We start from the raw sequence: 14,246 nt of genomic DNA on the forward strand, positions 1-14,246 counted from the left end.
AACGACATTACAAAAATTATTCAAAAAATAAATACTTACATTGACTCTAATTTTTTGTCTAACTGATGACAAATAATGTCAAACGTCAAAATACACACATTTGTACGGAGCTGTCAAAATAAGCTACAAAAAACACGTTTTTAGTGCTGCTCTGCTGTTTCTGCAATAATTTGCGGAAAAACCGTCTCCACTTTTTCTGTGAGCACGCATACAAAGATGAGAGGCAGAGCGAAGAGGAATGAGATATGATATAATGGCACTCATGAAAATCGTATGCAGAGTTCATACTAAGTTCTTCTATTTGCCATCAAAATTGAACGGGCGACGTGAGTGTATACGACTTGAGAGTGAGAGGGAGAGAACGAGTTGGCAGTGGCATAAGGCCAATTCAAAATAAGACATATTTCTTAGTGCTTAAGTCTTTGAGATCGAGGGCAAGACAGGAAATTTATGTATTAAACACTTTGCGTTGTTTATGGTTTATGTGCGGAATTACTGCAAAACGATGTTAAGGATAAAGGTCTATGATGTGCATGTTTTACATACTATCTGCCAAATGCTACGATTCAAAATCATACCAACATATGCGATATACCGTGTCTAAATGTTAGGCATAAGCAACGAAGGTGCAAGGTGAATTTCCGTTGGTAGCGCCACCTTTCCCCTCCAGAAATGGGCAATATATGATTTAACTGATATCTCTTCATCCAAAAGTTTGTGAACCTTCACGAAACGCGCTTTTGACTGATGGCCCATCACTGATAATATGTATAAATAAAATGGAAGACGACAATATTCAACATCGAAGTAAGTTGTTGAAAATCGCAACGATTTAACTTTTTTTTTCTACCTTGGCAAAGAGATTGCTGTTGGCAACAAATGGCCAGCTTAAGATATATATGCGCCAGTAAAATCGAAGTAAACATTTCAAGCACTCTTTTTAAATGCGCACATATTCATCAACATTTGCTCTATTTGTTTAGTAATAATTCTCGTTTTGCTTGTGTCTCGGTGGTTTTCTGTGGCCCGTGCTTTTTTTTCGTGGCATACACGCTTCATATTTCATGTGTTGCATATTGTGCACATAGTACGAGTATTTGGAAGGTGTGTGCATTAAATATGCGGTGATTATGATGATTTACTTTTCTGGGCAAAGGTTTCTGGAAATCGTTCCAAAATCAGTGCATTACAGTCAATGAACCTGAATTGTGTCGGTTTCCATTCATTTCTCCATTATCCAACGAAACGTATAAGTGGTTTATAGGCTTTATACGTTCCGTACACACACATAAAATGGCAATGTTCAACGCAATCGGCAAGGATATGCATCAGTCAATTAAACCAGCTTTGGAATCAAATCTCCACACATACATATACAACGGAAGGGCAATTTTAGGTGGTTGCCAGAACAGATTTCTGCTCGCTCTTCTGTACAATCGGAATTCTCAAAATGTGTAGTACCTGAGCTTGGTATTTTGCCGACGCACACACATATAAACGTGCAATTGGTTTGTTATTTTATGATTATGACACAGGTTATATACATAAATTTTCAAGGGTGTTGTTTTTGGGGCTTGTATACTGTGTGTATATCGCAGAAGCAAGGAAGAAATAAATAGATCGTAATTACATCGCAAGGCATCTCCCTTAAGGTATAATTAAGTAAATGATAATTATTATCACTGAGTGAATGTGTTTCATTTCGTATTTTGGTTCGCTTTTTCGCTGCATGTACGCATACAAATCACGTCTAAACGATATAGTCTAATATCAATAAATCTTTGTTGCCTACCCGCGACCATCAAACGAATACACCGAGCCGAGATTTCCATGTTTGTAACATATGTTCTTCTCTCTCTCTCTCTCTCTCTCTCTCTCTCTCTCTCTCTCTCTCTCTCTCTCTCGCTCATTTGCAATTGAGCCGTTGACTTTGCTCCCGGTCTCATCACCGATGAATTTATGTCACTGGATTTTCTTTATTAATGCTGCAATTGCTCTGGTTCGTGTGTGTTTGTTTTTTCCGGTCTTTGCTAAAGACATATGCGTACACAAATATCCCATCATATATTCAATCCACTTTCGTTTTGATTTCCATCTGACGTGCACATCATCATCATCATGTTTGCCATCTTGAGCATCTTCTAAGTTCTCATAAATTTATTATTACATGTATTTCGGCTGTGTACCTTGTCATTCATATATCTATTACATAAGATATTCATAAATTCAAACACGCAGAAATATTACGCTCGTTTTCTTCGCCATGTTTGTTGTTTGAAAATGCAAGCACATCCGCCCCATATAGCCCGCACAAAGTGTAATACACACGGGAAATGTGCGCATTTTTCTCCCTTGATTTCTTTTTCATTCTTTTCGCTTTCTCTCTCCCTTTTCTCGGTGTTGTCGTTTGTTTTTTCTCAAAAGCAAAAAATCTCTGAACAAAAAGAGAAATATACATGTACAATTTGGCCAACAAACGCGAGAAAAATAAAGAGTGAGAGATGCAACGGACGAATAAAACATTTTCACATCGAACGAAACATTCCACCAGAAGATGCATGATGCATGGATTTAGATGAAAAATGTTGAAATCCTTTCCTTTTTCCAGCTATTTGTCAAATTGTGCTTTACTTCACTACGTTACTACTAACTCACATGCAACAATAACACACGCACGCGCTCACACAAAAAATATTATTGCAGTTAACAAAAAAAGAGCATCCTTCGAATAATCTGTAAATTTATTATGACTTCTTAGTTGTTAGCGATTTGTTTCATCTGTACGCAGCAGCGCATTTTCGTCTTCGTGCCGGAATGGTGAATGCTGAATTTCTCACAGTCGAAATGAAAAAGAACCAAATCACCAATTCAAACAAAGACCGAAATAAATGCATCAAACTCTTTCGACTTTGTGAAAGCATTTAATTTTATTCCAAAATCTTATGTCAAAATAAAATATTTATAAAAAAGAACTGGATCCCATTTTTTTTCGTTGGGATTCCAATCAAAGGAAGAAAAATTTAATCATTTCGTGAATGCTTTTGGATCCATGCTCCACATAAAAAATGTTTGCGCTTTTTTCTGCTCTCTGGCAAATGCCTTTTTAATAGGACTCCATGAGTACGGCAAATAAATTCCAGCGAAAGTTATCACAATGGTTTTGTTGAAATGCGCTCAGAAAGATATTACAGTTATAAATTCACGAAAAAAAATACAAAAAATTGACATCGCTTTATTGTCAGCAGGAACCTGCTGTGAGAAAAGAGAGGAAACGATTTTTTTGCCCTTCTATTTTACCTACAGTTGATCGATTCCAAACTGTTTTAATATTTTTAATATTTTTCATCGAAGTGGTTAAAAGAATTTGTCCGAAAAGTTTACACACACAAAAAAAATCCGATTGAATTTTTGTGTGCAGAGAAATTCTTCGAAAAATAGTCCCCAGCTAACAAAACGTAAAGAGAAAAAAAATTCTGCAATTGAATACCGTATGATGGAAAAATGGTCCATTCATACGCAGAAATAAAAATTGGAAACAAATCGTAGAAAAAGAAATTCGAACTCCCATTGGGAGTTGAACAAAATGTCATAAATATTAGGTAAATACCTTTAAACGTAGCGAATTCTTGAATCGTATTGCTTTGATTGTGAAATGAGAAATGAACAAAATTGCAAACAAATATTTTTCAATCAGTATAGAATTATTAGAATGCCTTTTATTAATATATATATAATTTTTATTTTGTATATTTGCCTTGCAAAGTTCGGCATATACATGTACTGTGGCATAATAAACGCATCCAAATGCTCTGCTGTACACTGTTTTATTTACTGCAAATTGCAGTTCAAGGACATTTTAAAGTTGCAAAGGGTAAGAGAATTTGGAATGTTCAACGAATTCAAACCTCGCTGCAATAACAAAGAAGCTTTCGTATGGAATTGAACAGAAATCGAATGGATTATTATGAAAACAAACGTAGTAAAAAGCAAATACTAGAAATTCAGTAATAACTAAGAAATTTTTTGGCATCTGCTCGATAATGACGTTGAATACGAACGAAAAAACCAAAATATCGGCGGGAAAAAATGGTGAAAAATCATAAATAAACGACAGCATCAAATCCGCCCTAAGCTTTTGCTATTTTCGTATTTTTTGCCTTTCAAATGTGACCGTCGCCCATATTTTTTTGCCTGTGTACCAATGCGAACACAATATTTTGTGCAGTGTCTCAAACAGCCGCAGTTTTAGATATATGTGAAAATCCATACACAGAGAGAGAGATGCATATACACACCAATACAGTATGTAAATTCAAGTTTGAACATCATTTGAGTGTGAATATTCCGATATATGAACATATTTCATCAATATTTATCTGAAGCGAAGCGCTCGCGCGTCATACATCCCATATATAGTGCGGGTGTCGCAATGCATAGAAAATTGATATGCTCTTCTCAGCATCGGGATAAAATTATTAAATTCACTTTGTTTCCGTCACTCGAAGCATTCAGTACGCAAAAACTAGACCGTATTTTTTTTCACTTCGTAGTTGAAATTCCGGGAAAAAAAAGTTCGATGGAAAAATATTCCAACTATGGTGAATGGTAATGTTTTATGAGATATATGTATGTGTGTGTGTTTCGCGAACTTTGTCGATCAGGAGAAAATATGGGGGCATTCAGTCACAGATGAATAAATGGACAAAGCATAACTATGAAGAATCAAATATCGAACATTATTTGCATTTTTTTCCGGTTTCCACACACTCCACTTCCCGTAACGCAAGGAAATCTATATGTGAAGGATGCAGAGGAAAAAAAACTCATCGAAATCCTGTGAGTGTATACTTTTCTCTTCTCTCGCAAAAATCTTCGCTAGAAGTCGATGTGAAAAGACTTTGAATAATCGATTTGACAACGATTAAATGGAAATGCAGCCAAGCTCCGTCATCGCTTTGATATGCCCAAAGCGGCTAGTTAGTGCACTACCGCTTCGGATAATTTTTGATTGAGGTGAATGGAAAAGTTAGCCATTTGATCGGCAAACTTTTTTTATAACTTTCTTCTTCCGTGTATCGTATCAACCATGATTTTCACATTTTTTTTCTCATTCAAAAAGAAGCAACCGTATATGAGTTATACACGTTCGTCAACGAACCGCAGGCCATTCAAAAAAAAAGTATCCATTGTGTTATTATTTCCATGAAATTTTTTTTTGTCGTTGTCGTTCGTTATTTTCATCGTCTCAACGAGAGAGCAAGAGAAACAATTTCTGATTTCATTACTCTTGAATCAGAGTCTTGATCAATTCCGGTGAAAATTCATATGTTGAGTAGAGCTTTTGATGCGTATGCCACATCAATTGGACTGGATTGAAGTGGTTGATTGCTTGCTGGATGCCTTTTACAACAAGTTATAATCGAATTTTGCCGGAGGAAAAATGCAATCAATCAATATTTAGTTTGAAAGAGGCTATAATTTCCCTATCGAAGCACACAACAAACCAAAATGAAAAACTTTTTTTTTTGCGCCCTCATTTATGAATACCATTTGCTGCATATGTGTTGTTGCGAACATCTAATTACGAGAACCATCCTTACATAGTACGTATGGAAGTCGACATATGATTTGCGTCCAATGTCAATGTTGTGGCGGTATATTGGTTGATGTGAAAAAAATGCACATCAAATTATGGTGACTTGTTCGCCTTTTTGCGCTCGGGGTGAAGTTGTTTGGTTACATTGTAATCAATTTACCCATTCAGCAAACTGTAGACGACTAAGCAAAACGGTAATTTTCTGCTTTATTGATGCGGTTAAGTGAAAAAGTCGTTTAGTTAGTCTGAGTATGGTTTTACATTTATTTTTTCGATTATGAGAGTAAATATGTATAGAATAGTGGTGCAAAAAAGTGTAACTCATAGTTTGAACGAGATTAACGCACTTTGCAAATTACTGTTAAACAATATTTTAGTAAATATATATTTTATATGAAATCATATCGAATCCCTGACGTACTTTCTTATGCAATGCGGATTTCATGGAACTAATCATTCAAAATTGAAGATGAATAAAAACTTTTCTCTGTCATTCTATCGTTCTATGAGTCTTTGCTCATCAATTTCATCAGCCCTAAACTTTAACTTCAATCATCATAAGTTTGTGTTTTATTGGTGAGCATATTCCCATATATACATATATGAGAAAAATGTTCAAAGATTCTTTTTTTTCATCATCATTTTCGTTTATTTTCAAAGTAAAGAACTTCTCTACACTCTTATATTTTTGCACAACGTTAGACCATTGACTTGCAGCATATTTGACTTGGTTTATTTTCGAAAGTGCACACTCCCATCCATAAACTATTGATGTCCAAATAAAATGCATTCGTTTTATGCTGTGCGATCAGTTAAACTTCTTTAATCTGTTTTACGTCTCAGCAGCAAATTTATACGGCCATAAAAACAACGAAGAAGAAGATGAAAACGGTATTGCCACGATGAAAAGTATTCAATCGTAAAGTATTTACTTTCAATAGTTCAGTGTCTGGTCTCAGTGTGCATTCGTGCTAAAACGTGGTTCGATATTTCAATCCGAAGTGCATCAATATCAGACCGAAGATTGGTCATTCCAATTGAAATCAAACATTTGTGCAATTTGACACTTTTTAAGTTTTGTAATGAAGAACAAACACACACACGGAATCGATTAAAAACTATTTGTTATAACATTGGAATTGAAAATGCGGTCCCGTATATCAAGTAGCAATGTTTCGAAATTGTGCGTTCAAATTGGATGAGTTGTTACATCGTTGGTCCAATTAAAAATGGTTTTCAATTTGATATAGGCCAGCGAATTTCATTGAATGTGGAAAAATGATTTTTAGCCATGTTAATGTGGTACACTGTAGTGGCTGTAGTGTGCAGCCAATCGAACTGGCGTTTTTTTTTTTAAATCAACTGGAACAGTGGTAACGACGCGACAGCAGTCGTTTACAATGTTCATTGCTAATACCAATCTGATGTGCCTGTATATGCTTCGAAAATCCATTACGAAAATTAATTTTAAATTTTAAATTTACATGCAATTTCCAATTGAAAGAGGAAAAAATAGTGTGTGCATGCATTCGAATGCCGTACAACGAATGGTCGTACATAAAATGTACGTTTATAGCCTGCGCACAATGTGATAAATAAATCAATTGAGTTAGGTGCACGTTAGAGCAGCAAGTGCACAATCGCTAGTGAACAAATGCCATTGAAAGTGAGAGAAAGTGTGACAGAGAGGAAGAAAGAGAGGGAGACAGAAAAAAAAATTATGGGACAAAACTAATACACTCATTCGTATATATATTTTTTTACGAGCTCGGCCATTTTTTTCTCTGCTCATTTTTGATCCTTTTCGAAGTTCATTGCATTTGAATGTGTTCAAATAAAGTAAGTGATAAATTTGACACGGTGCGCACAAGACAACAACAGCAACAACAACATTGAAAGAGAGAAAGAGGGGGAGAAAAAAGATCCGAGGCGTGAAAATGAAATAAGCATTTTTCAGGCGACATCAGCAATTCTAATGCATTGCAAATTTTAACGATCATAATGAAAATGAATTAGATGGCAGAGTCTTGGGCCATTTTCGTATTCAATCGTCTCTGCTTGTTATTTATGAGGGGAAATTGCTGATGCATAATTGCTGTTTACAAAAAAAATCAAATGTGAAAAAGTTTTAAACGATTTTATGCTGTTTGTAGTTCAGCATAGAGAATATTCCACAGTGTGTGTGTGTATGTTTTTGTGTGGCGATGACAAATGCGATGGTCATAAAACGCAAATCAAAAAGCATATAAATCAAATTCTAAAAACTGATTTTTTCCCGACAAAATGTTTAATTACACATTCAAACATGGGGCAACACACCAACCGCCCCATTTTAATAGAGCTGAAAAATGGTCGCCGGTGAAAATTCATAATAGATAGTGTTAAAGAGATGTGAAAATGGGCACGATTGAGAGTGAACGAAAAAGGTAAAGTGATAAAGATTGTGTAAAACGTAACACCAAAAATCACTAAACATTTTCCAAAAGCATTTTCCCAACATGCAAACTTTCACGAGGTAAAAGCTAAATGGAAAGGGAAAATAACAAATCATATATTTAGTCAGGTTTTTCACATGCACTCGAGAGTACTCATTAAACCGATAAACAAAATAAACGGAATAACACAATTAGTGAAAACTTGAATGGAATAGAAACCGCATCGAGTATGAGGTGATGGTGCATAAGTGAGTGTGAGCAAAATGAAGCAACAAACTGCAAACAAATATCTAAATTAAATTGAAAGCGGTTGGCATCTGAAGAGCGATAAGGAGAGAAGAACGTGTTACCGGAACCGGAAAAATTGGTCAACATCCGATTCTATATCACTCTACCTCTATGTATTTTTTCCATCTCATTCCATGCCAAAGAAAAAGTTTTAATGGCATCAATTGCACTTGACACGAATCAATTTCTCACATTCATTTGACGCACCATATCCACACCTGTTTATAAATGTGAAGCGGTTTTTTTTCAGGGTGAGTTTCGTCAGGCAAACTTTTACAAACAGGATTATTGCGTGGCTTGGATCCTCATGCAATTTGTAAAGTATACTGTTTTTCGACAAAGTGAATTGACAACACACAAAAAACTGGACAAAATAAACACACAGAGAAAAAAACTCAACAAAATGATGAAGTAATAAATTTTTTTCAAATGTTTATCTTCACATTTAATGTGTGCTTTTTTCTCTCTCCCTCTCTCTTCTTTCATTCCCTCGTTTTGTATTTTTATATAGAAGCGTTTATTTATGTGTTTGTCCATTTGTATGGTTTCAGAACGTTTATATTTGCCGCATTTTCATGAATTGAATAGTTTTGGCGCTAACTACAATTTATTTTCCCATAAACGTACGCACTGATGCCATGCCGTTGGGTTTTTAACCAAACGAGATCCAACAACAACAAAAACGAAACCATCAAAATGAATAAAATGAGTATAAGATAATGGAATCGCAACACTAGCGAAATGCCAACCGAGAAAAAAGCGGTCTCTGAATCAAAAGAAAAACGATTGAAATGGATATACATAGTGACTAATGAATGTGAAGAAAAATGAATACAAGCAAAAACATTTGCAACAAAAACAAAACAAAAAACCGAATTCCTCAACAGAAAGAGGCACGCAAAAACATCGACCACTTAAAATGTTACGTTTTATATATTTATTATCAAGACGTAAGAAGCAAAACATTGAGAGGGCAAATGACTGCAAAAAATGAGAAGAGGAACAAAAAAAACGGGAAAATCTATTAAGTCGTATGTTAGTGTAGATTCATTGGAAGACATGCGGTAGAATCCTGCTGAAGTGAAGAAAGTGAAAGAGAGAGCGAAAAAAATAGAGCCGAAAGTAAATCGTTAACGAGAAAACGAAAACATCTCGACATACAGAGTGTGCGAATGGCATAAAACTTGAATGTGAAAAGCTATAATAAATACAAGTGTGCTTTAGTCACATTGGTCGATTGCTGATGCAATTTTACTCATACGCATTGACCATCAATTCAATTGCTGTAAAGGCGACATCATTCACTCCCCGTTTCTATTCAATTTCATTGAATACAAAAACCCAGCCACAACAGTCGACAGCAGGCAAAAACATAGCAACCAAACTGCAAAATGGCATAAACAATGTTACAAAAATAAATGGCTTAACAGTTCTTAGCCCCTTTTTTACCTCTAATAATAATAATAATTCGATGTGCTTCTGGCCAAAATTCATTCAAAAATGGCGAATGCGAGAGAGAGAGAGGATCGCCTCCATGGAATTAACACAAAGCCAAATAAAATCACATTGGTATTTTGAAAATAAGAAAACTATTTTGGTATGTCTCTCAAGCTGCATCATTCATTGTCCTTTGTTCTGTGATTCGCATTCCCTTTTCATTTTCTACTAAATGTCAAAATCGTTTTGTGGCCGAATTGAATTTCCCCCGAGACAAACAGCTGTAGTAAAGTCATTTAAAAAAAACTGTTTTACAATATAGAAAGAGTCACAAAGAATGAAAAAAAGTGCAAAAACTGGAAACTGCAGTGAGTGCATCATTTTAACTTTTCAAAATCACAATTTTAATACATTCATCGACTGAATAAATGAATACGAATGGAATGGTATGTTGGCCTAAGATAAAGTGTGTGTGTACGCATTTTATTATCGACGACATATTTAAAGTTGTTTATATGTTCTGTTGTTTAATGCTGCTTTTGGCGCTTCAATACACAATCGATAAGAGTGAATATTTTACGTGAACATTGTTCACCATTTACACAATGCAATAAAATCTACGAACGATTATTTTTTTCTCCTACTTTACCAACCGAACCGAAAACCGGGAACATTATACTATATATATATCGCATTGTTGCGTCATTGCCTTTTGTTTTATGATCGTACATGTATTTCGAGTTCGGTACGAAGCATATGTGTACTTGAAAGATGTAAACGGCTGTTTCTATTATAGCAATTCAATTACTCCGGCATATGTGAAATAAAGTGTAGTAGCCCGGTTTATGAGCTGACGAACTTTGAAATGCTTGCCGTTCTTTCTGCTCTCATAAAAATCATGGCACTGTTTTCTAGAAGTACTAACTCACACACACACGAGCGCGTTCGCATATACATTGAATGAACAATAGCATTCCATTTAATCGGCATTATGGATGTAATAAGGATTCGCTTGTGGCCTTGAAGCGACAATATGTAAAGTTCGGGTAACTCCCCGATGATAGTGCCATGTTAGATTGGATTTTCGTTGAAACTTTATATGTTCCGGTTCTTTCGAGCATATGTTTGAATCAAACTACTTGATGCTAGACCATTTGATAGATTTTTTCCAGAGCATATATACATTTCGTTAATGATACTGTTCGTTTTTTTATGCACATAACCTTTGTCGAAAATGAGTCTGGCCATGTTAAAGTTCTGTGCAAACGAACTGAAGAATTTCCAGTCAGACGAAAACGATGACAGCCAGAGAAGAAAAAACACATACACACACGGTCGCATATGTTTTTTATGATTTTTCCCGCATTTCTTTCGTCAGAGAAAAAGTTTACTCCTCTATATTACACTGTTGGCGAATGTTTCGTTTTGTCGTTGCAAAACGCGTCCAAGCTAATTATTTGCTGATTTGTGAAGTGGCTTTTCAATTTCATTTTTCATCGTTCGCAAAATGCCAACGACCATTTTCACTTATTCATTCATTCGCTTGCGAGAGTGACTCTTTGCGAGTTTCCGAACAGTTTTTTTTAATTAAAATCCCAAAAGTGCAAGTACATTTTATTTTGAACATTGTAAACGATCCGCATCAAAAAATGTGTTTTCTCTTCTTTCGCGCTATTTTCGCTTCATCTGTTTTGGCCGCATTTTATACGAAGTGTGTTCCTTATGGCATATTTGCCAAGAGACAATAATAATGAAACGCGTTTCGAACTAAAATTACGTAAACATTGTAATAGTTTCACTTACGCGCACATACTACATTTGACTTCGCTCGACAATCAATTTTTTGACCAGCAATTTGTCGACGACGAATTACATTATCTGATGTATATAAGTATGCAATGGCTGTGACAATGAGTTTTGTATTTCTTTTCGATTTTTACCACTTCCTAGCTCTCGGTCTCTGCTTCTCTATCTATCTCCGGCTCTCTTGCATCGCTTGGCTGACTGCAATACGAAAAATAAACGATCAAAAGGCATAGCTAAAAACCATGCACGAGAAAATAGTTTTTGCATGAGCTTGAGCATGTGTTAATGTTAAGTAAGATAGAGTGCCCATGAAATGACTAAAAACGTAATTAAAGCATGTGTCTCTCTCTCCTTCGATCTCTTTTTCATTTCGCGAAAATGAAAAGCTTTTAGTGTCTTTGTGTGAGCACGCGCATCCCTCGGACAGAACACATATTGCAATAATAAATCAGAAAAGTTTAAACAATTGCTGTACCGTATAGCCTATACGCACTAACATTGTATCACCCAGCAAGACACAACAATAAACTGTATGGCTGTTTGATATCCGACAATAAATATGTCGACGTTTCACGATACAATAGCTTAAATGTGTTACTCAATGAATACACACATTCTTCCAAAAAACGGGAAATTTGTTTTTCTTCTTTGCTCTTGGGTGTGTTTGTGTGTGTTTTTTTTTTTCATCAAACAGTTTGCAAAGAATCTTGTCGAACAACCATGTAAATGGTGTGTGTGCTTCGTGAGTACAGTTTGAAACAAAATAAAAACAAGCGACTGCATAGTTTATAACATACTCACTTTGAGCCCCTAGATATGAATCTGCGCAAACAACAGATAAAATGAGAAAGTGAGATAGAAGCCGAAAGGATTGGAAAAATAGAGCCCAACTGAAATAGTGTTGGCGAGTAAGCACAGAATGAGCAAATTTTCTTTTGGGACTTTTCAGTCCAAAAAAAAGTCACACACACACAAGAAAAGGAACCCCGAAGAAATTAAATGACTATAAAAGTTTAATTTCATTTCGTTTCGGTCTGAGAGAGAATGCTCATTTCGAGCTTTTCCTTTAGAAATTAAATGACAGAAGTTGCGGTATCCAGACACATTCAATGAATATGACACATAAAATGTGCGAATAATGTGTTTTGTTGGCCGCAAATAAAAAACCGCAATCGCATTGTATTGCATTCTCATGCATGATGGTCGCATTCTCCATTTTACTCTCCCGCTCTCTCTCTCCTTCTTTCTGTCTCTTTCTCGGTCTGTCTTCAAATTACAGAAGTGAAGTATGGTGGCGAAACATGAATTTTGGAAGCCGTAAAGCTCAGCTCGCCCAAAAATTGAATCTCGAGCTCCATTTTTTTTCCTCCACTCAGAGAATATATGAAATAAAATATTGCACGGCACAAACTATGTAAAAGTCATTTCACATTCTTTTGGTTTGCTCAAAACTGCGAAGCTCAAACATGCAGCTGGCCCATTGTTCACACAACGCTCAACAGCTACCAGCTATGGTGCGCTTTCAGTTTTATTTAATTCAAAATATCGAAAAACGACATTTAACACAGAAGAAGAAAAAAACCACGCACATAATTTTCTAGAGATGAATTCATTAGGATTTGATTCAAACCCGAAAATATCTTCAACCAAAAAAAGAGAATTTCCGCTATTTTTACAACAATTTCTCTGGGCTTATTCGCATGCTTCTCCAATCATTTTGTTGCATTTATTGTGTGTTTCATTTTATGTTAAAGTTCGTTTTATTATTATTATTCACGCTGAAATATTCGCTGAATATGTATTTAACCTCCCACATTCATCGTACAATTCAACGCGTTTCTATTAGCTAATGTATTTTTCTCAGTCTCGTCGCTCTCTTCCACTATGTCCATTTGATGGCACACTCGGCACGCTGTACTTTTGCTCAACAATTTTAAATTTATGTAAAATTTTGCCCAATAAATTCCCAGTGCAAACGATGAACGAAACCCTTTTGCTCGTCGCAAAACTATTTCGGGTGATTTTTTTTTGCAGTTTGTACAGACAAAAATATGGGCCAGTTCTAATGGTGTTAAAGCGGTTGTCGTCTTATGAACAAAAGCAGCGATTTTAATTTAAGCATTATTTCATGTGTCCACGAGTTTAAAAGTCCAAGTGAATCAAGAGAGCGAGAAAAAAAACGAATTACCGTAATAAAATGGAAAATTTTGCGTAAGCAGAAAAGAGTTATGCGAATTCCATGATAAAAAAAAACTATTCGAATGATGCAAAGTGGTAGAAATGGTCGAAGGGCGAAGCAGTGGCAGAAAGAGAAAAATACGATGTGAACATGTGCGCGTGAGGCACTCATGAGAATCGAATTATAGTTGAAATAATTTGCCGATCTAGAGGATGGTGTATTTTCGTCGGTGAATGAAGTTGGCAGAGCAAAAAGAAAACGGAATAATGAAAAAAAAAAGTGGCGGAACAGAAGGCAGATATGATCATTTTGAATATAAATGTTATTTATGTTAATTGGACGGATTTGTTCTTACATGGCACATTCATTGGTGCCAGGAGTTGCATAACCAACAATTCAATACGTTTTACTTCGAAAAAGATGGCTAATAATTCGACCTGCGATAAGCGCTAACTTGTGTAATTGGTTTGCACACCATAATATGATATTCGCTCATTCGTCGTAC

General features: G+C 35.5%; 1 protein-coding gene across 5 annotated transcripts in view; it reads right to left on the reverse strand.

Moving 5' to 3' along the window:
* The window catches only part of LOC116349318 (protein artichoke), a 134,095-nt gene that overhangs the window by 18,831 nt on the left and 101,018 nt on the right, over positions 1-14,246 (reverse strand). Inside the window, exon 1 of one of the 5 annotated variants that reach the window (XM_031780705.1) lies at positions 9,769-9,812. The exons of the other annotated variants lie outside the window; for them this stretch is intronic. The gene's annotated coding sequence lies outside the window, so the exon portion shown is untranslated. Of the gene's footprint in view, positions 1-9,768; positions 9,813-14,246 lie in introns of those variants that run through there. 5 annotated transcript variants of the gene reach the window in all.

This window comes from Contarinia nasturtii, unplaced genomic scaffold (genome assembly GCF_009176525.2).
Source record: "Contarinia nasturtii isolate CC-2019 unplaced genomic scaffold, AAFC_CNas_1.1 Cnas_scaffold_2861, whole genome shotgun sequence".
Taxonomy (NCBI): domain Eukaryota; kingdom Metazoa; phylum Arthropoda; class Insecta; order Diptera; family Cecidomyiidae; genus Contarinia; species Contarinia nasturtii.